At 36.7% G+C, this 23,482-nt stretch overlaps 1 protein-coding gene and 1 long non-coding RNA gene across 2 annotated transcripts in view; both read left to right on the forward strand.

Annotated features, from left to right (window-relative positions):
* The first annotated feature begins 14,937 nt into the window (after nucleotides 1-14,937).
* LOC137572191 (uncharacterized) lies at nucleotides 14,938-15,545 on the forward strand. Its single transcript, XR_011031570.1, has 3 exons — nucleotides 14,938-15,063; nucleotides 15,133-15,378; nucleotides 15,435-15,545. It is a non-coding gene; the product is annotated as an uncharacterized lncRNA (long non-coding RNA).
* A 453-nt stretch (nucleotides 15,546-15,998) lies between these two features.
* LOC137572190 (short stature homeobox protein 2) overlaps nucleotides 15,999-23,482 on the forward strand; it is a 304,156-nt gene continuing 296,672 nt past the window's right edge. Inside the window, exon 1 of the mRNA XM_068283955.1 lies at nucleotides 15,999-16,096. The gene's annotated coding sequence lies outside the window, so the exon portion shown is untranslated. The remainder of the gene's footprint in view (nucleotides 16,097-23,482) is intronic.

Here is a 23,482-nt window from a genome sequence, read left to right on the forward strand (position 1 = left end):
CAACGCTAAAACTAGTTGGGAATTACATTGCCAACTAAATGAAGCGAAAAAAGCTGGCGAAGCCTACAATACCGAAGACCACCTTTTGTGCATTACCCTTAGGTAATACCCTATGAAATATTAGTGTAAGAGCTTCGCCCTTAACAAACTAAATTCAAGACCTGTTTCTTTTTATACACGGTATATTGTACCATATAGAAAAAGGGTTTTTTTTTTTTAATAAAATTCCAAAGTAACGGCGTGCCTTCCGTTAGTGTTATCTGGTTAGAGATTGCGACCTATTGAAATTTAAATTGAATTTAAACCGGCTCGAGGTCAATCTTACAAAAGAAGATTATTTCAAAGGTAACACACAAAAAGGTGAGCAGGTTGTCTGTATAGCTATTTCAAGAACTACCAAGTTCTATCATCAGCAGACTTTGCTAAAGAACTCCAGAATTGCAATAGCCATACCATGTCTTCAACGCTAAAACTAGTTGGGAATTACATTGCCAACTAAATGAAGCGAAAAAAGCTGGCGAAGCCTACAATACCGAAGACCACCTTTTGTGCATTACCCTTAGGCGCTATGAAATATTAGTGTAAGAGCTTCGCCCTTAACAAACTAAATTCAAGACCTATTTCTTTTTATACACGGTATATTGTACCATATAGAAAAAGGGTTTTTTTTGGAATAAAATTCCAAAGTAACGGCGTGCCTTCCGTTAGTGTTATCTGGTTAGAGATTGCGACCTATTGAAATTTAAGTTGAATTTAAACCGGCTCGAGGTCAATCTTACAAAAGAAGATTATTTCAAAGGTAACACACAAAAAGGTGAGCAGGTTGTCTGTATAGCTATTTCAAGAACTACCAAGTTCTATCATCAGCAGACTTTGCTAAAGAACTCCAGAATTGCAATAGCCATACCATGTCTTCAACGCTAAAACTAGTTGGGAATTACATTGCCAACTAAATGAAGCGAAAAAAGCTGGCGAAGCCTACAATACCGAAGACCACCTTTTGTGCATTACCCTTAGGCGCTATGAAATAATAGTGTAAGAGCTTCGCCCTTAACAAACTAAATTCAAGACCTGTTTCTTTTTATACACGGTATATTGTACCATATAGAAAAAGGGTTTTTTTGGAATAAAATTCCAAAGTAACGGCGTGCCTTCCGTTAGTGTTATCTGGTTAGAGATTGCGACCTATTGAAATTTAAATTGAATTTAAACCGGCTCGAGGTCAATCTTACAAAAGAAGATTATTTCAAAGGTAACACACAAAAAGGTGAGCAGGTTGTCTGTATAGCTTTTTCAAGAACTACCAAGTTCTATCATCAGCAGATTTTGCTAAAGAACTCCAGAATTGCAATAGCCATACCATGTCTTCAACGCTAAAACTAGTTGGGAATTACATTGCCAACTAAATGAAGCGAAAAAAGCTGGCGAAGCCTACAATAACGAAGACCACCTTTTGTGCATTACCCTTAGGCGCTATGAAATATTAGTGTAAGAGCTTCGCCCTTAACAAACTAAATTCAAGACCTATTTCTTTTTATACACGGTATATTGTACCATATAGAAAAAGGGTTTTTTTTGGAATAAAATTCCAAAGTAACGGCGTGCCTTCCGTTAGTGTTATCTGGTTAGAGATTGCGACCTATTGAAATTTAAGTTGAATTTAAACCGGCTCGAGGTCAATCTTACAAAAGAAGATTATTTCAAAGGTAACACACAAAAAGGTGAGCAGGTTGTCTGTATAGCTATTTCAAGAACTACCAAGTTCTATCATCAGCAGACTTTGCTAAAGAACTCCAGAATTGCAATAGCCATACCATGTCTTCAACGCTAAAACTAGTTGGGAATTACATTGCCAACTAAATGAAGCGAAAAAAGCTGGCGAAGCCTACAATACCGAAGACCACCTTTTGTGCATTACCCTTAGGCGCTATGAAATAATAGTGTAAGAGCTTCGCCCTTAACAAACTAAATTCAAGACCTGTTTCTTTTTATACACGGTATATTGTACCATATAGAAAAAGGGTTTTTTTGGAATAAAATTCCAAAGTAACGGCGTGCCTTCCGTTAGTGTTATCTGGTTAGAGATTGCGACCTATTGAAATTTAAATTGAATTTAAACCGGCTCGAGGTCAATCTTACAAAAGAAGATTATTTCAAAGGTAACACACAAAAAGGTGAGCAGGTTGTCTGTATAGCTTTTTCAAGAACTACCAAGTTCTATCATCAGCAGATTTTGCTAAAGAACTCCAGAATTGCAATAGCCATACCATGTCTTCAACGCTAAAACTAGTTGGGAATTACATTGCCAACTAAATGAAGCGAAAAAAGCTGGCGAAGCCTACAATACCGAAGACCACCTTTTGTGCATTACCCTTAGGCGCTATGAAATATTAGTGTAAGAGCTTCGCCCTTAACAAACTAAATTCATGACCTGTTTCTTTTTATACACGGTATATTGTACCATATAGAAAAAGGGTTTTTTTTTAATAAAATTCCAAAGTAACGGCGTGCCTTCCGTTAGTGTTATCTGGTTAGAGATTGCGACCTATTGAAATTTAAATTGAATTTAAACCGGCTCGAGGTCAATCTTACAAAAGAAGATTATTTCAAAGGTAACACACAAAAAGGTGAGCAGGTTGTCTGTATAGCTATTTCAAGAACTACCAAGTTCTATCATCAGCAGACTTTGCTAAAGAACTCCAGAATTGCAATAGCCATACCATGTCTTCAACGCTAAAACTAGTTGGGAATTACATTGCCAACTAAATGAAGCGAAAAAAGCTGGCGAAGCCTACAATACCGAAGACCACCTTTTGTGCATTACCCTTAGGCGCTATGAAATATTAGTGTAAGAGCTTCGCCCTTAACAAACTAAATTCAAGACCTGTTTCTTTTTATACACGGTATATTGTACCATATAGAAAAAGGGTTTTTTTTGGAATAAAATTCCAAAGTAACGGCGTGCCTTCCGTTAGTGTTATCTGGTTAGAGATTGCGACCTATTGAAATTTAAATTGAATTTAAAACGGCTCGAGGTCAATCTTACAAAAGAAGATTATTTCAAAGGTAACACACAAAAAGGTGAGCAGGTTGTTTGTATATTATTATTCCAAAAAAACCCTTTTTCTATATGGTACAATATACCGTGCATAAAAAGAAACAGGTCTTGAATTTAGTTTGTTAAGGGCGAAGCTCTTACACTAATATTTCATAGCGCCTAAGGGTAATGCACAAAAGGTGGTCTTCGGTATTGTAGGCTTCGCCAGCTTTTTCGCTTCATTTAGTTGGCAATGTAATTCCCAACTAGTTTTAGCGTTGAAGACATGGTATGGCTATTGCAATTCTGGAGTTCTTTAGCAAAGTCTGCTGATGATAGAACTTGGTAGTTCTTGAAATAGCTATACAGACAACCTGCTCACCTTTTTGTGTGTTACCTTTGAAATAATCTTCTTTTGTAAGATTGACCTCGAGCCGGTTTAAATTCAACTTAAATTTCAATAGGTCGCAATCTCTAACCAGATAACACTAACGGAAGGCACGCCGTTACTTTGGAATTTTATTCAAAAAAAAACCCTTTTTCTATATGGTACAATATACCGTGTATAAAAAGAAACAGGTCTTGAATTTAGTTTGTTAAGGGCGAAGCTCTTACACTAATATTTCATAGCGCCTAAGGGTAATGCACAAAAGGTGGTCTTCGGTATTGTAGGCTTCGCCAGTTTTTTTTTGCTTCATTTAGTTGGCAATGTAATTCCCAACTAGTTTTAGCGTTGAAGACATGGTATGGCTATTGCAATTCTGGAGTTCTTTAGCAAAGTCTGCTGATGATAGAACTTGGTAGTTCTTGAAATAGCTATACAGACAACCTGCTCACCTTTTTGTGTGTTACCTTTGAAATAATCTTCTTTTGTAAGATTGACCTCGAGCCGGTTTAAATTCAATTTAAATTTCAATAGGTCGCAATCTCTAACCAGATAACACTAACGGAAGGCACGCCGTTACTTTTGAATTTTATTCCAAAAAAAAACGCTTTTTCTATATGGTACAATATACCGTGCATAAAAAGAAACAGGTCTTGAATTTAGTTTGTTAAGGGCGAAGCTCTTACACTAATATTTCATAGCGCCTAAGGGTAATGCACAAAAGGTGGTCTTCGGTATTGTAGGCTTCGGCAGATTTTTTCGCTTCATTTAGTTGGCAATGTTATTCCCCAACAAGTTTTAGCGTTGAAGACATGGTATGGCTATTGCAATTCTGGAGTTCTTTAGCAAAGTCTGCTGATGATAGAACTTGGTAGTTCTTGAAATAGCTATACAGACAACCTGCTCACCTTTTTGTGTGTTACCTTTGAAATAATCTTCTTTTGTAAGATTGACCTCGAGCCGGTTTAAATTCAATTTACATTTCCAATATATATAAAAATACCCCTTTTAGGTCGAGCGCCGCTGGCTAATGAAGGGCAATTAAGTCTCACTGCTGTAGCGTAACCCGGAGTTTCGTAACCTTCATTGTCAAACGTGGAAGTCCCTAGAAAACACAGTATAGTTGACTGGAGCATCAGTTGATTAGAAAATATATCCGCAATATGACAGTGCAAATTTTTCGTATTATGGATGATGTTGAAATAATTGTAGCTCAACTCAATACATGCATGATCACACACATATGTAAACTCTCTCTCGAGATGCGTAAAAGGGAGCCGTTGCTCTAGTCGTTACTCGATGAGAGACATAAAGAAGTTAGTCGCGAATTAACTGCACAACCGACCACACGCATTCTGATTTTCTTATAACAATAGAAGAAAACATTAAAATTGGAGCTATCGAATCGTGGATTCAAATGTGTTTGAAGTGCCTTTTCAGTACGTAACTTTTGTAGTTCCGCCTCGGCTAAGAAACCAGATATTGACCTACAATAAAAAGGCCTGCGCACTAGTTGCTACATGAACTGGTGTGGACCACTACTTTGACATATGTAACACCTTGACTTTTATGAATAGTAATAGCTTCTGCAGCAATAACCGGAAATTGTTTTCTATCTATACTAAATTGCTCATTGGATCTAAATTGAAAACTTTTTACTGCTTTCTGAATAGGGGTCCAGGAATTTTGTGCACGATGGCGAAGTTTAGCTCGAGCGTTCACTCCTACACTATCATCTAAAAATTGTATCCAAAGAATTAAAGGATGATTGGATGTATTGAAATCGATATTAAAGTCCCTGTGGCTCCATTCAAGAGACCATCTGCCGTGTCTACATTAACAGTCATCATATACTTGGCAGTGGTTTTTAAAATAAGACGACTACACAACCCTTAAGTATTAGAAGTTTTAAAACCCTTGACATCTTCTAAATACTTGTTTCTAGCTGTTTCATTTAAATGAGCAGCTTTAATGTAGTCTAGAGCTTCAGAAGTATATTCCTCAGTGGGAATAGAAGATAATTTTGCCCTGTTGCAAAAATCTGTATCCCTATTGCTAAGAAATAGATGAATTGCTTCATTTGGAACCTGACCAGCGTCGAAAATTCTATACTTAAATAAATCTACAAAAGTATCTTGACTGTGTTTAGGTCGTTTCCTGTCCTACGACTATACTCTACGGAAAGCGACTGAAAAATTGCAGAAATAAGTCTACTTTTGCCAACACCTGCTCCCCCGCCTACAAACTCATGGAAAATTTCATTGTTCTTTACGTTGTGAAATACATGAGTAAGAAAAGATGCTTGCTTTATGTTGAAGGACCTAACAACAGTTGCCAGATTTTCAGGCGAAATTATTGGCGGGAGCTCAATGACATGGATATCGTTGTTCGTATCCTGTGGTTGGTCATTGCCATTTAAATTTAACAAATTGAGCAGCATTACTGCCTCCTGAAACCTCTCTTTCTTTCTCACTCCTAGTATTTCGACGAGACCTAATGATAAATTCATAATTGGCTGCAAAATCCGCTAAACAGAGTTCCTCGAGAATAATTGGCTTTTCTACATAATGGTCAAGTGGCCCTCCTACAAAGATGCCAATTGAATCCTGATTCAAACTTTGAAATTGTTGTCTAGATTTGAGCATTTTGACTCGAAGACCTGTTAAACTTGTATTAATAAATTAATTCTTGTGGCTTATATTGGACATTGATATCTCAGTGCCGCAAATAAATTTGTGACCTATGTATATATTGTAACTTTTCCCCAATACTTAAATTTCTCTCTCAACACTAGCAACAGCTTCCCTCATGAGCTTTGAAATGTCTCTATGGGATTTCTTTATGTATATAATTATACCATAAGCCCATAGGGTGAAAGTTTGGTATGTAGACTCGTGTAGTATGTAAATTGGTCGAGTTTATTTCAAATTTTAGCCCCTTTCCGCCCTTGTAATTTAAAAAAACTCGATTATTTCCGGTAACTTTCCACAATTTGGCACACTTGAATTTGATACAAATATCCAGCAAAATACCAAATTTGATCAAAATCGGACAAAAATAGTCGAGTTACGCATATAAAGGTTTTTCCATAAGGAGTTGGGCGTTGGCTGGTGGGGGCGCTAGGGTGCTCGTATGTTAGAGTGAGCGAGATACTATGATATGCTTGTAAAAAGCATGTGAAAATGCATTTGTTTAATAAAATTTAAATATTTGTTTTACTGGTGTACCATACACCAAAGTCGGCGGGACGACTTACTTAGTTCATTTGATAACAAAAAAAATTAAAATAAACAATAATGATTAAAAATGATTTAAATTTTTTTCGCTCAAAATAAAACTCACTTTTGAAAAACGGCTTTTGTGTTAAATATTTTCAAAATATTTTCTTGTGTCGCTAATGCTTCTATTCTATTTGCCCAGAGCACACGCATACACAAACAGACGCAACGCTACATAACCTGCACGTACAGTGGTGGTCAGTAGGTTAGCCCCTTTTTTATTTTTATACCATACACCCATAGGGTGAAATGGTATATTAAAGTCGCCAAAATGTATGTAACAGGCAGAAGGAAGCTTCTCCGACCCTATAAAGTATATATATTCTTGATCAGGATGAACAGCCGAGTCGATCTAGCCATGTCCGTCTGTCCGTCCGTCCGACCGTATGAACACGCAGATCTCGGAGACTATAAGCGACTCTAGCGCCGCTAGAGTGCTCGTGTGTTCGTAGAGTGAGCGAGATAGCACATACTATGAAACATGTAAAAACAATTTAATAGACATACATTTGGTTTTCGAAATTTGAAATATTTGTTTCACCTGGTGTATGGTATAACCAAGTCGACGAGTCGACTTACTTGCTTCATTTAACTTTGAATTTGATTTTCTCGGCTCCCAAGAAATTTAATGAAGAAATTTTTTCAGTTATTTGTTGGTTATTGTATTTATTGTTAGATGATGACTCGTAATTACTGTCATGTTAGCTTTTGAAATTTTTTTTCAGGTGCGTTTGAACAAAAAGCCCCCACCCATTAATAGGTCAATAGTTTAGCCCAGTCTCTCCAAAATCTTTAATATTATAGTAAGACATGATAAGTCTTTGAAAAATTTGTAGAACTAGGTAATCTAAGATAAACTGCATACCAATTTTCATTTTAGCCCCAGTTTATTTTTTGGGGTTCATCGAAATTTTGGGTTTTTGTATGTAATTCTTGAGGTTTGACGCCGTTTTACGATACCAATTTAGACTAAAGTACTTTTTTCTTAATCTAAGTATGAAAGAAAATTGAATTTCCCGTCAAATGGCACATGTTTCATAAAAATCGGACAAAAATTTGATATGATTCAACGCCTATCATTTTTAAAAAACTAGATGTAACATCTGCCATCGTGAATCTGCCCCTTTATAATCCGAGACAAACAAACAATTTACTCATCCCCAGCTCAGAACCAAATTCGCATATTTTTTATTGCACCTCCTAGACCATTCGCCCTAAAAGCTAAACCAATACAATGCCAATGGATGTTCATGATTCGACTATAACAAAAAAATTAAACTAAATAGACAAAATAACAGAGTTAAACAAATTCCAAAGCCAGTTTTATATTGAAACAGTCATGCAGGGTGAACGATACGGTACGAGAGATTTAAATGACATCAAATAATCCAAACAATAGACACTAATGGATTCCCTAAAAGAAGTAGTGGAGGAAAAATTTGTAATGTACAGGAATTTCAGTTATGTTAAAATTCAACTGATTTCGATTATTTAGTATTTTTGGTGTTGTTATCGATATTTACCGAAGTGGTGAGAATCGAAACTAGGTAACCAGCTGAAAAAAGAGTGAACTAAGTGGCAACACCACACAGCTGATCGGTTTATTTTACATTGCTTTACATTATTTTTCTATAAATGGAGTTTGGATAAAACAATAAGAAAAATAAGGCAAAAGAGACTTATTGGGCAGCATGGTTTTTGGAAAAGTGTTCTTTCTTTCCTCCACGTGAATTCCGACTGATCGGACGTATTTGTCCAAAGTTTTAAATAACGCAATAGGGGAGTGCATCATAACCCCTACGCGTGTGCGAAAAACAAATTTTATGCGTGTGTATGTGTTCAAGAGATTGATGTAAGTTAATTTCATTGCAATAATTCTCGAATTATTGTATATTTAACTTATGCATTTTCTCTTTAACAGCATCGGAAATAGTTTCCATCAAGTATTGGCGATTTCTCGAACAGATTCGCCTTACTTGACATTTTCTTTGAGACACCTGTCTTCGGCAGACTTGCCCCAGCAGTCTCAAAATTTTTGTGAGTGAACTGTTTGCGGCAGTCAAAGGCTTGAACCGACGATCGATTGCCTCGGAAGTAGTAAGGGTAAATAAAAGATAAATTCCCAATATTGTTTTGTGTCTTATACAGTGTTATTATAGATATGGCGTTAGCGAAGCAAAGTGAAGGTTGAGGCATTTATAATTGTCAACATCGCACTTTTCGCTTATCCTGCCTCACATGTATTCTAGACCTTACAAGCCGAACACGTGGAGGATTATAAACCTAGAAGGATGTACAAAACCTAACCTTTTTCTCAATCTTAACCTAACCTAAAGCGTGTAAGATTATAAAATAGAAGGATGTATTAAAATCTAACCTTTCTACGGACAAAACCTAACCTCACTCAACACGTTATGTAATGAGAAGAGCATTTTGGAATTATTTTCAAGTACAACTAAGGCGTTTAATTTGCCTAAGGAGATTTTTATTCGTCTTCGGAACGGACGAAATAATCAGGATTAAGTGAAATGAGTCAACATAAGGCTCCACAGTAGTTTAGAATCAATTTTAAGTTAAGTTTACATTGAATTTCCTTTTTTTTTTGTGTTTGCTGACTAAATGGTTCAATGTTAAAGGAAATGGAATTCAATGGCAGTGTATATTTTCGTTAGTTAATAATTTTCATTTTTCAGAATTTGAGTATGCATGTAAATTCACAATGTAAGATGCTTTAGCTCTATTTGGAATATGTAAAGCTTCCTATTTTCAACAGCTACAACAACACAACGAAAGATCTTTCTGCGTGGGAAAAATTAACAAGCTGTAAGTGTATCTAAAACCAATTTTCCTTATATTTTTATAAATTTATCTGATGAACTGAATTTATTCGGGTGAGCATTAGCATTTAATACATTGTCAATGGACATATATAGAGCAAAATATTTTTAGAGCATGAATTGGTGAGGATATTAGCGTAATCACGCCACATAAATGTATAATCTTTTCTTTTTTTTTTTTCTTTTAATTTTTTTTTGACTAATGTTAAAAGTTTAATTACAGTAAAGTTAGGAAATCATGAATATTAAATAGTAAAGTAATCATTAGTAATAAGAACAATATGCAACATTTGCAACCTTTATAATCGGATTTGTACCGAGATTCAGCTATTTAGCTAAACTGTTATGAAAATTAAGAATTTTTGTAGATCAAATTGATCGAATCTATAGCAAGATGATGCTAATTATTTTGAATTGTTTGAATAAATTTTAAGTTTGTTATGAATCATTAATTTCTTTAGTTCCCTGATGTAGAAGGAGAAGTCATAGCTTTCGTATTGGGAGTCTGCGATAACTTTCGCTGGCAAGCTCATGGTAGGGTGGAATAGGATGAATAGCCGACATACATAAAATACGCTGTGAAAATACTAGCTATGATGTTCACAAATTACCCCCCCACAGGCTGTTTTTGCTAGTCGCTTTTGAATCCCATTGAGCAGTCATATGCATACTAAACACCTTCTCAAAAGTCTATCACACGCGTTCTCAATATAATCTAAGTGGTTCGGGTAACTCTAGTTGGAAATCGAGGTATAGTCCTGGTGGAACAGCGGAAGTAGGTTTATCCGTTCCGCCTCCATTTTATTGAGCAAAAGGATCGCAGTGTCACTACCCTTTGTGTTTTGCTGACCTATGTCGATAGTTACAGGGTGCAAACCAGGAGTGTTAGACTGCTACTTTATTTTATTGATATATATGTGTAGTTCTCTTTATCTAATACATATATATAGATTTTGTCGTCATGTGTCAGGTTCTATTACATATTTGGCGCCCAACGTGGACGCCGTAACGAAAGGTCCTAGAAAAGTGGTCTTACTTTTCAGGGCAAGAGTTGGTCCCATGGACGAGAGGTTAACATTTTTTTTTTTTTACACTTTATGTAAAGGGGGTCGAATAACATCAGACCATATTGAGCCTTCGTCAGAAAAGACCGAATGTGTCATTGATTTTCTTTATTTCTTTCTTTTTTGTTTTTGTTTTGCTCTCTACTCACTTTGGAAAATTTAGCTTGGAGTTCGTCTTGTAGCCAGACTACAATTCCGACCACTAAAACACTCCTTAGGACGTAGATGGTATTCTCTTTTCATTCTATTTTTGTGTAAAGTTGAATGTTATGGATGCGGTCTCTATGCAACTAACTGGATATCGTATGGTAGTAATTCTGCCACAGCGACCTGTAGCAGTAGGATTGGCTAAGTAAACTTCGTCTTTTCGCAAAATTTCTGTTACTCTAATACTGGTATTGGCGACTTAAGTCTAGCTTGAAATTCGTAACGTAGTGTATTTACATCTACGACCACTATAGCGCTAAACCAATAGCTTGGAGGATCTTTTTGTTTCTTTCTATTTTTTTTCCTTTCTCTTTTGTGTTATGTATTAGCTATAAGATACGATCAACGGATTGGATTTTTGGAATTCTTTATAATTGCGAAGCAGCTATAAAGACCAACTGAAGAAAACTTAGCTCGTGAGATCTCAGATGCGTTATGCTCAATTTGTCAAAAAGCAGTATGGGCCACGCAAGAGTTGGTGGTGAAAACTTCATGACATCATCTATTTCATAAAAATTGTATATCCGAATGGATTGATCAGTTTAATGTTTGTCAAGTTTGTAATGCGTCGATACGTAGAGCAGATTTGGAAGTGCCATTTGCAGAGATAGAATCCGAACGTCCTATAAACATAGGTGCAATCACAACAGGAGCGGTGCCGAAAGGCCCAAATACACGCTCTCGTAGAAATTTTAGTGGGGGTGAACAAGCTAATCAAGTAACAAGTAACAAATATAGAGATGTCTGTAGGAGAGCGACCCACAACGATAAGAAAACAACGAGGAAGACCTCAAGGAATCGGGTCCAATATACCTCGTAGAAGCTTAGACGCTAGTAGAAGACCAGCGTGAGCCCCAATAGAAATTGATTATGACAGAATTAGCAGTCAAATAGAGTCCATAATAGACCGAAGGATGGGACAACTGGGAATTGCAGAGCAACATATAAATGCGTCAGCGCAAAACCAAAGTATTCCTAGGAGTTCATCTACAGTCAGACCAAGCAGAACAGGTCATAACCCAGACAAAATTACACAGCTAATTCATAGTTGGAATGTAAAATTTGACGGTTCGTCAAAAGGAGTTACGGTCGAAGAGTTTCTTTATCGAATCAAAACGTTTACGGAGGATTGCTTAGACCAAGATTTTGAGGCAGTTTGCAAAAATTTGCATATTCTTTTAGTAGGCAAATCTAAAGAGTGGTATTGGAGATACCGTAGAGATGTCGTAAACTTAGAGTGGTCAGAATTTTGTGCAGCCATGAAATATCAATATAAAGATTACAGAAGTGATGCAGATATACTAGAAGATATTCGTGGGTGTAAACAAAAAGTAGGCCAACGTGGGAAAATTAATGTATAGCGAAGTTGATCGAATGATAGAATTAGGAGTTATAGAGTTATCAAATAGTGCGTGGAGTTCTCCGATGAGATTAGTAGTTAAACCTGAGAAAGTGAGATTATGTCTATAAGCTAGAAAAATAAATGCATGTACGACAAAGGATGCATATCCGTTACCAAGTATTGATGGGATATTCGCACGGCTTCCTCGTGCCGAAATCATTACTAAAATCGATCTTAAAGATGCGTATTGGCAAGTGGAAATCACAGCATTTACTATTCCAGGAAGGCCTTTGTACCAATTTCGAGTAATGCCATTCGGATTGTGCAATGCCCCACAAACTATGTGCAGGTTAATGGATGAAGTTATTCCAGCGGATTTGAAGTATTGTTTTGGATATCTTGATGATTTATGTGTAGTAACAGCAGATTTTGATTCACATATATCAGTATTGATGAGATTAGCGGATCAATTTCGTCAAGCGAATCTAATGTTAAATCTCAAGAAGAGTCAGTTTTGTGTGACCGAAGTTAAATATTTAGGGTACATAATTGGCAGAGGCGGAATTTCAACCGATCCAAGCAAGATTGAGTCGATTTTGAAGTGGCCTACACCAAAGTCCCTAAAACAAACGCGTGGATTTTTAGGATTAGCAGGATGGTATCGAAGATTCATCGCAAACTTTTTAGAAATTGCAGCGCCGATTACAGATTTGCTAGGAAAGAAAACGAAGTTTGAATGGACCGATAGTGCGCAGAAAGCTTTTGATGATCTCAAAAGACAACTGACGACTGCTTCAGTTTTGCAAAACCCTGATTTTAGTAAAAAGTTTTTTCTTCAATGTGATGCAAGCGATGTTGGTGTTGGTGCAGTTTTAGTGCAATTGGATTTGGAAGGTGAGGCAAAACCCATAGCCAATATGTCCAAAAAGCTAAACGCGACACAAAGAAATTACAGTGTCACGGAACGTGAATGCTTAGCCGTAGTTTGGGGTGTAGAACGCTATCGTTGTTATCTAGAACTTCAAGATTTTGAGATTGTTACAGATCAAGCCAGTCTATCTTGGTTGATGAAGCAGTTCAATCTTAAAGGGCGTCTAGCGAGATGGGCTATGCAATTGCAAGGTTATAAATTTGAGATAAGTCATAGAAAGGGACGAGAACATATAGTACCAGATGCATTGTCGCGTATGTACTCCGAAGAGATCGCGCAATTAGACTCATTTGGGACAGAAATTGATTTATCTTCAGACTGTTTTAAGGATGAAGAGTATCAAAAACTAAAGGAGAAAGTACTACAAAATGTGCAGTCATACCCTGATATCAAGGTCATGGATAACTTGGTGTATATTAGGACTGAACATAATGATGGTACCGAGGAGTGCAAAAAGAAAATGTGGAAATTGTGGGTGCCGCAAAGATTGACCGCAGAAGTTATATCACGTGCTCATGATTCCACGATTACAGCTCATGGAGGCATGGTGAAAACCGTGGAACTAATAAAAAGACATTTATATTGGCCAGGGATGGTTTCCGAGATTCGAGAATATGTGCGTAATTGTGAGGTATGTAAATGTACTAAACCTCCTAATAGGACATTAAAACCACCCATGGGTAAACAGGCAGTGTCTGAACGACCGTTTCAACGATTGTACATCGACCTCTTAGGACCATATCCAAGGAGTAGAAAAGGAAACATAGGTTTACTTATTGTATTAGATCATTTAACCAAATTTCAATGGCTTTGTCCAGTGAAAAACTTTACGACAAAACCAATTATAGAGTTTCTTCAAAGTCAGATTTTTCTATCCTATGGAGTGCCAGAAATTTTAATTAGTGATAATGGAGTTCAGTTTAAATCAAACGAATTTAATTAATTTTAACTACGTTTGGAGTTCAGCATACTTATACAGCTGCATATTCCCCTTAATCAAATGCTTCAGCGAGATTAAATCGCTCGATCGTGTCAGCTATTCGTTCGTATTTAAAATCCGATCAAACAGGGTGGGATACCCATATCCAAGAAATAAGTTATGCCTTAAGAAATAGTTATCATCAAAGTTTAAAGATATCTCCATACCATGCGGTATATGGACTAGAAATGAAAACACATGCAAGTCAATATAAACTGCTAAGGAATTTAACAATGTTAGATGAACCAGTAGTACAGCTCGATCGAGATGATCAGCTTAAATTATTACGATCAAAGTTACGAGAGAACTTGAGAAGTGCCTATGAACAACAAGCCCAGCAATATAATTTGAGAACAAGACCTATCTGTTTCAAAGTTGGTCAGGAAGTTTTTAGAAGGAATTTTGTTCAGAGCAATTTTAGTAAAGGAATTAATGCGAAACTTTGTCCGGCATTTCTTAAAGCTCGTGTTCGTGAAAAACAAGGGAATTCATACCATATTCTAGAAGATTTACAAGGGAAATTAGTAGGAACTTTCCATGCAAAGGATATTCGTCAATAGATATTGTAATATCACAGACTTTCACATTTCTGTTGAATTCGTGACGTTGAATAAACTACGAATTAAACAGTGGTGTAATGTACAGGAATTTCAGTTATGTTAAAATTCAACTGATTTCGATTATTTAGTATTTTTGGTGTTGTCAGCTGAAAAAAGAGTAAACTAAGTGGCAACACCACACAGCTGATCGGTTTATTTTACATTGCTTTACATTATTTTTCTATAAATGGAGTTTGGATAAAACAATTAGAAAAATAAGGCAAAAGAGACTTATTGGACAGTGTGGTTTTTGGAAAAGTGTTCTTTCTTTCCTCCACGTGAATTCCAACTGATCGGACGTATTTGTCCAAAGTTTTAAATAACCCAATAGGGGAGTGCATCATAACCCCTACGCGTGTGCAAAAAACAAATTTTATGCGTGTGTATGTGTTCAAGAGATTGATGTAAGTTAATTTCATTGCAATAATTCTCGAATTATTGTATATTTAACTTATGCATTTTCTCTTTAACAGCATCGGAAATAGTTTCCATCAAGTATTGGCGATTTCTCGAACAGATTCGCCTTACTTGACATTTTCTCGAACAGATTCGCCTTACTTGACATTTTCTTTGAGACACCTGTCTTCGGCAGACTTGCCCCAGCAGTCTCAAAATTTTTGTGAGTGAACTGTTTGCGGCAGTCAAAGGCTTAAACCGACGATCGATTGTGAAAATCCGAGAGTTAACTATATTTAACTTTTGCCTCGGAAGTAGTAAGGGTAAATAAAAGATAAATTCCCAATATTGTTTTGTGTCTTATACAGTGTTATTATAGATATGGCGTTAGCGAAGCAAAGTGAAGGTTGAGGCATTTATAATTGTCAACATCGCACTTTTCGCTTATCCTGCCTCACATGTATTCTAGACCTTACAAGCCGAACACGTGGAGGATTATAAACCTAGAAGGATGTACAAAACCTAACCTTTTTCTCAATCTTAACCTAACCTAAAGCGTGTAAGATTATAAAATAGAAGGATGTATTAAAATCTAACCTTTCTACGGACAAAACCTAACCTCACTCAACACGTTATGTAATGAGAAGAGCATTTTGGAATTATTTTCAAGTACAATTAAGGCGTTTAATTTGCCTAAGGAGATTTTTATTCGTCTTCGGAACGGACGAAATAATCAGGATTAAGTGAAATGAGTCAACTTAAGGCTCCACAGTAGTTTAGAATCAATTTGAAGTTAAGTTTACATTGAATTTCCTTTTTTTTGTGTTTGCTGGCTAAATGGTTCAATGTTAAAGGAAATGGAATTCAATGGCAGTGTATATTTTCGTTAGTTAATAATTTTCATTTTTCAGAATTTGAGTATGCATGTAAATTCACAATGTAAGATGCTTTAGCTCTATTTGGAATATGTAAAGCTTCCTATTTTCAACAGCTACAACAACACAACGAAAGATCTTTCTGCGTGGGAAAAATTAACAAGCTGTAAGTGTATCTAAAACCAATTTTCCTTATATTTTTATAAATTTATCTGATGAACTGAATTTATTCGGGTGAGCATTAGCATTTAATACATTGTCAATGGACATATATAGAGCAAAATATTTTTAGAGCATGAATTGGTGAGGATATTAGCGTAATCACGCCACATAAATGTATAATCTTTTCTTTTTTTTTTTTTCTTTTAATTTTTTTTTGACTAATGTTAAAAGTTTAATTACAGTAAAGTTAGGAAATCATGAATATTAAATAGTAAAGTAATCATATTACTAATGATATATAATGATAACAATATGCAACATTTGCAACCTTTATAATCGGATTTGTACCGAGATTCAGCTATTTAGCTAAACTGTTATGAAAATTAATTTTTGTAGATCAAATTGATCGAATCTATAGCAAGATGATGCTAATTATTTTGAATTGTTTGAATAAATTTTAAGTTTATTATGAATCATTAATTTCTTTAGTTCCCTGATGTAGAAGGAGAAGTCATAGCTTTCGTATTGGGAGTCTGCGATAACTTTCGCTGGCAGGCTCATGGTAAGGTGGGTACAGACGCGGAGCGCAATTATCATCTATAGCGCCTGCAAGAATTGATGTCCGAAACTCTTTTGTATTCTTCTCTAATAAAAATCCAGGCAAGGGATTCGGATAATTTGAATAGCCGACATACATCAAATACGCTGTGAAAATACTAGCTATGATGTTCACAAAGAACCCCCCACAGGCTGTTTTTGCTAGTCGTTTATGAATCCCATTGAGCAGTCATAAGCATACTTAACACCTCAAAAGTCTATCACACGCGTTCTCAATATAATCTAAGTGGTTCGGGTAACTCTAGTTGGAAATCGAGGTATAGTCCTGGTGGAACAGCGGGAGTAGGTTTATCCGTTCTGCCTCCATTTTATTGAGCAAAAGGATCGCAGTGTCACTACCCTTTGTGTTTTGCTGACCTATGTCGATAGTTACAGGGTGCAAACCAGGAGTGTTAGACTGCTAATTTATTTTATTGATATATATGTGTAGTTCTCTTTATCTAATACATATATAAGGCGGGATGTCCAAATTTAATTGAGATTTTGTTTGTCAGGTTCTATTACAAATTACAGGAACTACTATGAGAGGGTGGATTGTTCCCAAGAAGAGGACGGTCATAGGAAACTAAATACAGTTAGAATTGCGGATAAATAACCTATCCCGAAAATGGGATAAATGATTGCTCAATTGGGCAACAATAAGTATTTGTCTGACCTCAATAATTTAAGGAACTCTGACCTTGTATGCTAAGTCTACATCGATGATTTCATTAACGGTAAGATAACAATTTTCAAAATTCAATTCAAAAGTACAAGTAGACAAATTCAATTTTTTTAGACACACTTTTGATTTTCTAGGTGTAGATGGAAGATGGAATTAAAAGAAATCCAAAAAAGGTACAAGCCACAAAAAAATTTCCCTGTACCAAAGACACTAAAAATGAATAAAGTCCTTCTTGGCCAAATGTTGTCGAAAATTTGTCAGACGTTCTAAGTTACTATTGTATAGAAAACAAGTGACCAGCTGATAGAAGTTACGATTAAAAGTCATTACTGGCAACAGGATTAAAAAGTTTTAAGACTATCTTTTAGACTCTGGTGCACGACTATAGCCGCAGCATGTATTTTCTTGAAACTTAAAAACGAAGAGACATAGATCAAATCTAAAACTACCGTTATTTAAAGTTTGTATACCCTTGCAAGTTTTTTTGGTACGCTTTCCTTACTTACAGCCGTCAAAGCGGAAAAACATTTTATCTAAAAAGTCTAATTAGCATGCCAAACAACGAAGTTGTTGATCAAAGTCACTGTTTTCCACTGATCGTTCCTATGGGAGCTTCATGATATAGTCACCCGATCTTGATCAAATTTGGCACAGTCGTTTATAAATGTAATAAGCTTACTAATATTTCACGACAATAGCTCTGAAAATTATGAGGTTATTAAGAAAAGTCACTGATCGTGACTTTGCCGTTTGAATGGGAGCCATATGATATAGTGGTCCGATCCGGCTGAATCCAAGATATACAACACCTGCAGTATATACTAGTCTACATGCAAAATTTCAGCTCTGTAGCTCCTAAGGTCTAGGAGGAGTTTGCGTTGATCCAGACGGACAAATAGACAGACGGATATGGCTATATGAACTCGTCTTGTCGTGCTGATCAAGAATATATATACTTTATATGGTCGGAAATGCTTCTATCTATGCGTTGCACAGAAGTGTGCAAAATTAAAATACCATTTTGCAAGGGTATAAATATTTATTTATTTATTTATTTACGTCAACTAACACAGCAGTCGACGAAAAAGCTTAAGCTAAAGACAGATAGTAATTAAATATAGAAGGTAGCTTAGCTTTAGCTTAGCTTAGCTTTGATGCTTGCCGAGAGGTCGAGAATGAGATGCGCTCTTTCATGAGGCGGACTAGAGATAGTTTTGACACTTTAAGGGCAGGTTTTAATAAACTCCAAGCGGAGTTTACTGCGGTTGAGACTCAGTTCAGAAGTTTATCGCTTATGAATGAGTCTCCGAAACGTAAAAGGACCAGTCCTTGGGGTGTTTCTGCATCTGTAGACCCGCCAGCGTCTCTTATCGTCCCCGACCGGTCTCATGCACCGTCCACTCCTAATGTACAGCAATTGATTTCGTTTAAGAGCCCGGTTGTGAATGCTATTAGTAAGGAATTACCGGTATCACCTGGGAATGATCTCTTAAAAACGATGCCTATTGTAGTGTCCGATGTGTCCGGGCAATTACCCATTCCAATGGAAATTGCCGTTAGTTCTAAAAGTATCGAGGGCCCCGTAAACAAGTTGACTGCTGCAGTGGGTGACTTGTCCAACGTTACTGCTGCGGCTGACGCTTCGGGACCGCGGCCTCTCGTTGGCATACCACCAAAGAAACATATATTTGTTTCTAGGCTAGACCCTGTTGTCACATCTGATGATGTAATAGCCTATATTCGGAAGAAAGTTAACGTCTCGAATATTGCGGTGGAGAAGTTTAAATTTTCTTACTCTCGGGACATTTCGTCCTTTAAAATTAGTGTTTCTGCCAATATCTTCGACACTATATGTCGAGAAGATTTTTGGCCAAAACATATACTAGTTAAGGAATATACTGTGAAAAAGAAAAATCGGAAACCGATTCGCTTGCCAACAACAACAACTAATACCATTCCTGCCACATCAGCATCTGCTGGTGTGTCAAAAAACTAGCTTCGTCCCTTAACCTGGGTTACCAGAACGTTAGAGGGCTGAAATCTAAACTTTCTAATCTCTATGTAGATAGTCTTTCTTTTGAACATAACATTCTAGCTTTTACAGAGACGTGGCTAAAACCTGATATTGCTGTTGCATCGGTTTTTTCCACAAACTTTTCTATATTCAGACGTGACCGGATTTCTCGTATAGGTGGTGGCGTTCTGATAGCTGTTGATGCTGCTTTATCATCTGAAATGATTCAATTTTCTAGTACCCAGGAGATTGAGTTTGTCGGTGTTAAAGTAAATTTTAAATCTTTTAATGCTTTCATTACTTGTTCCTATATTCCACCATTGTCAGACATGGTGGTATATTTAAATCATTTAGAGGCAATTCAGTTTGTCTCCTCTTTAGTTTCCAGTCAAGACTTGCTCATAGTTGTAGGTGATTTTAATTTACCCGCTTTAGCATGGTCACTAACAGATGAATCTACCACGTTGCTGCCCTCTTTGTCACATGACTTTATTGATGGCCTTCTAGGCTTATCTTTATCCCAAGTCAATCCCGTCTTTAATTCTAATAGAAAATCGTTAGATCTTATTTTTGTATTGGATTCTTCTTATTGTGAGGTTTCTAGGATCGAACCATTTGTTCTTCCAGAAGACAAATTTCATCCTACATTAAATTTAAAAATTGATTTGCCCTTGCTTTCACCATTACTTGGTTTAAATGAGTTACCTCTAACTAGGTGCTTTCGTAAGACTGACTTTGCCAGCCTTAATGAAAACATTGCTACTACCGATTGGTCTTATCTGTACAATTGTAGAGATATGAACTCAGCTGTTCGTTTTTTCTATGATACTCTGAATTCACTCTTTGATATTTGTGTGCCTCTTGGTAGGCTGGAGCGGCTTAACAAACCTCCCTGGTTCTCTCGTGAGTTATCCAATTTGAAAAATGTGAAGACACGATATTATAAGAAGTTTCAAAAAACACGTCGTTCATCAGATTATGCTCTGTATACAGTCGCTCGTTCAAAATTCATGATGCTTAATACACAATGCTATAAGAATTATCTTCAGCGGTGTAAGCTTCAGTTTTCTTCTGACCCTAAACAATTTTATAACTTTGTTAATTCTAAACGTAAGACCTCTGTGCACCCATCTTTTTTGTCTTTTCAAAATAAAAAAGCAAGCACTGATCAGGCAATTGCCGATATGTTTGCGAGTTTTTTCGAAACAACTTATTCCTCAACGGAATATCGAGCAAGTCCGTATCCTTATCATTTAAAAAAGGCTAATTGCATTTTCAATCCAGTGATTGATGAAAGTTCTATTCTTAGCGAACTTAAATTAGTTAAACCTGTTTATTCTCCGGGGCCAGATGGTCTTCCTGGATGCGTACTCAGGTTCTGTGCAAACGCATTATGTAAACCCATTTTAAAATTGTTTCTATTGTCTGTCGAATCTTCCTCTTTTCCATCTATTTGGAAGGAGTCGTATATCATTCCTCTGCATAAAAATGGCAAAAAGTCCGAAGCCTCTAACTATAGGGGTATCTCAAAATTGTCCGCTATTCCGAAAGCTTTTGAGAAAATTATAACTTCTCAATTGCAACATTTTTGCAGCTCTATTATTTCGCCATCCCAACATGGGTTTGTGAAACGTAGATCTACAACCACTAACCTTTTAGAATTTACATCAGTAATTATCAAGGGGTTTAAAAATGGTAAACAAACTGATGTAATATATACTGACTTTAGCAAAGCCTTTGATTCCGTTAATCATACCCTATTACTTTCTAAGCTGAGCGACATTGGGTTTCCACCCCTTTTCCTTTCTTGGGTTCGTGAATATTTAACAAATAGAAAACAGAAGGTACTTTTTAAGTCTTCTTTTTCCGCTTCCATTCCTGTGACTTCTGGTGTACCTCAAGGTAGTCATCTTGGCCCTCTGCTCTTCACACTATTCATTAACGATCTTCCATCAGTCATTGTTCATTCGCGTGTGCTTATGTATGCTGACGATGTCAAGATTTGTCTTACTCATAAAGATACAGATTCATTTAGTCGGCTACAAGCTGATCTTAAAAACTTTCAATCCTGGTGCCAGTTTAATCTACTAAATCTTAACACTACCAAATGTAAGGTAATGACTTTTTTCCGTAACTCTCCCCAACTGGTCACTTATTTTCTAAACAATAGCCCTTTAGAACGTTTAAATAATATAAATGATTTGGGCGTACTTATGGACCATAAGTTAAATTTTAACACCCACATTTCCACCACGGTCGCAAAGGCCATGAGTGTCCTGGGTTTCATTAAAAGATGGTCAAAAGAATTTGATGACCCCTATACAACTAAAGTTCTTTTTACTTCGCTTGTCCGTCCTATTTTAGAGTATGGATCTTGCATTTGGTCACCTCAATATGAGTCGCACCAGATTAGACTTGAATCCGTTCAAAAGCAGTTTTTGCTATTTGCTCTTCGTGGCTTAAGCTGGGATCGCAATGTCAATTTGCCTTCGTATTCTAGTAGACTTCTCTTGATTAACCTTCCGTCCCTAACTAACCGTAGAATTATGCTTGGTGTCATTTTTATGCACAAGCTCCTAATTGGTGATATCGACTCGCCTGAGTTATTAGCTCAGGTGAATCTGTCGGTACCATGTAGACGGAGTAGACATCCTTTGATACCTTTATCCCTTAGTCGTTGTTCTTCTAACTATGCTATGCATGAACCTTTTAGGGTCCTCTGCTCTGATTACAACCTTCTATTCCCTGTAATCAGCTCAGAGTTTTCTATTAATATGCTTAAAACATCTATCCTATCCCATTTAATTAATAGATAGCTATAGTATTATTTGTTTGTCTGTTTTTTCTATTGTGTATTTGTCCACGCGATTCGTGCCGTGCGTTATACGGCTGCACCCCTCGGTCGGTCGGGTGGGAGGTGGGCAGTTATCTGCTTGGGCTCGCGCGTAACAGGCTATGTCCTGGTGTCGTAGGGGCCACTTGAATGTACTGCGCATAGTATCGTCAACGTCCGCTATTAACTAAACATCCCCGACCCGGTGAAGGTGTTTTATTTGCACAAGGTGCCAGCTATGCCCCGATTCACAGCCAATGTGGTCAGGGATGAGTTGCAACCAATCCAAGTCCAGAATATTTGTATTGGTTTTGCTGTAGATGATTAAAGTATTTAGCGCGAAGAGAAGTGACAGAAAGATGAGGGGAAATAAAGTGAGAAAGATTGTTAAAAGATTGGCAGAGATCACGAAGAGGTTCGTGAAGAGAGTAGTTAGTCAGACATCTACTAAGGTGAATAGGAAAAAAGTTTCTGGTCCGACTTGATGGAACACAAAAATATAGCGTATCTAGTAAATTGGTAGAAATGACTTCGCCGTTGACTAGTTTATAGAGAAAGGGAATGCCAAAGCGATCCTACGGTTATAAAGTGAAGGAAGATTAAGAAGAAGTCTGTCAGAATAAAAAGGTAGGCGAAGACCCGGGTCCCAATTTAGACCGCGTAGCGCAAACATAAGAAATTGCTTCTGTACCGCTTCAATACTATGCTGGTGAACCTTTGTGACATAGGGATCATCAAATTCTTTGACCCAACGTTTAACGAAGCAGAGAAGGCTGCTTGCTCTATTGACAATTGAAGAAATATGAACATTAAATGAAAGTTGAGGGTCAAACATAACGCCTAAGTCTTTGAATGATGGTACACAATCTAACAGAACAGACTTAATAAAGTAATGAGCTAGGAGCGGAGACAAACGACTGAAAGTCATAAAAGAACACTTAGACGCATTAAGGTGTAATTTATTAACGTGGCACCAATCACAGAACGCATCGAGATCTGATTGCAAGTACTGTTGGAAAGAAGGATCATTATAGGAATAACAAATCTTGACGTTATCCGCAAACATGACTCGAACAGTTTTAGATATCGAGGAACGAAAAGACACATTTTGGGTTCTGCCAATAAGATACGACTTTAACCAAGCCAATAGTTTCGGGGAAAAACCCATGATGTTAAGTTTCGTGAGAAGCATAGAATGATCAGCCGTATCGAAAGCCTTACTGAAGTCAGTATAAATAACATCAGTTTGACACTTTTTACG

The sequence above is a fragment of the Drosophila tropicalis genome, unplaced genomic scaffold (assembly GCF_018151085.1).
Source record: "Drosophila tropicalis isolate 14030-0801.00 unplaced genomic scaffold, ASM1815108v1 contig_258, whole genome shotgun sequence".
In the NCBI taxonomy this organism is placed as follows: Eukaryota; Metazoa; Arthropoda; class Insecta; order Diptera; family Drosophilidae; genus Drosophila; species Drosophila tropicalis.